Genomic DNA, 1,684 nt, shown 5'->3' on the forward strand with positions numbered 1-1,684 from the left:
TTGTACATGACATCTTAAAATGTCATCTTAACCTCCGTGTTAAAATTAACTGCTTTCGTTAGTGCTCGTTTTAGACTTTTTTCTTAATAGCAACTACTATTAAATTATGTGCATTGTGTGTTAATATACAGCACACCAGTTAAGTATATAATGCTAATAATACTTTAGCGGTGAGCCCGAACACTAGAAGTGATTGATTAAGCGCTTAAAGTAAACTGATCGTATTGATCCATCGATTTTGAGAAGCGGCAAGTTTACTCCTGTAACACAATACTAGCGTTTCACTGTGCTGATCGATATCAAGCGACGAACATAAACCTAGTAAACGAACAACGTGCTTGCGAATTAGTCTTAATATACAGATATTATGATGAAGAACTAGTGAAAAGCAAAATATTTAACTCCGAATATTTTTACATTTTTATATTAAAATTATATTATATTTATTTATATTAAAATTATATTATATTTTATATTAAAATAACTTAAGCATTTCGAGGTAGTTTTTTGATTCCAATACAGTTAAAAGTTTTTTGTTTACACACACACACACATATATATATGTCCCCCGGTGGGACAGCGGTAAATCTACGGACTTGCAACGCTAAAATCCGGCGTTCGATTTCCCGCGGGAAAAACAGCATATAACCTAATTTAGTTTTGCTCTAAAACAATTGTGCTGTGCCCACCATGGGTATCGAAACCCGATTTTTAAAGTTATAAGCCTTCAGATTTACAGCTGATCAACGCAGGAGGAGGAGTGGGAGCAGAAAAAAAAGTCATTTAAGTTAAATTATAAGTTATTGTTAAATGTTTTTTTATCCAGTACCGTTTTCAGTTAAGAAATACAGAGTCTGAGTACGTTATATTAAAACTATTCTGGAAGTTCATAATATCGTTACAACCCATGCCCCCACATCTGACTATGCTCTGTCTGAAAGCCATGCATTTTGAAAATAGCCCTGCAACGTAATGCCCACTGCAAAAGGCTTTCTCTTATGGCTGTCATCTCCGAAACAAAACACTCCTCCCTGCAGGCTTTTCAGAATCCATCTAGTGTACGAGGATGATGATTTTTCGGCGTCCTCTTTAATAGTCCGATCACACAGAAATACACAGGTGACTTGACCGGTATGTATCCGAATGAAATAGCATGAATACCCGTTTAATTCTCCAGTTACTTGAAGAGTGCGACGATTGAACGGATATGTCGTGGAAGCAACTTGTGCACATGTGATTTGTGTAGATTTTCCAGACGGAGATCCTTTTTGATTTTGTTGCTTACAATTGCCTGAGGCACGTGAAAGGTTTTTACCTCTGATCTTTACGTTGGTGGATTCTCAACTGTTACAAGAAACCGCACCTTACCATGGCTCATGGCTGGAGTACAACTTATTCCGGGTCTCTGTCTGGATGGTCCTAGTGCCCCAAGTTGATCCATATTTCATAATAGTATTTATCATTGCGAATGTTCTATTGGTTTCTTTCTCTTACTTTTATGTGTGCTTGGGATCGATGTATTTTTGGGATATGATTCCCTGACCAACAGGTCTTGTTCCTGAGGGAATAACATGGTGGATAAAAATATGTTTCTACCTGATGACCAGAGTGCCATCACTCGTGTTTAGATCTCCAACATCACTGAATGAGATTCAGCCCACGCTTGTACTGATTCTCCCAGTAT

Source organism: Limulus polyphemus, unplaced genomic scaffold (genome assembly GCF_000517525.1).
Source record: "Limulus polyphemus unplaced genomic scaffold, Limulus_polyphemus-2.1.2 Scaffold4384, whole genome shotgun sequence".
Lineage (NCBI taxonomy): Eukaryota > Metazoa > Arthropoda > Merostomata > Xiphosura > Limulidae > Limulus > Limulus polyphemus.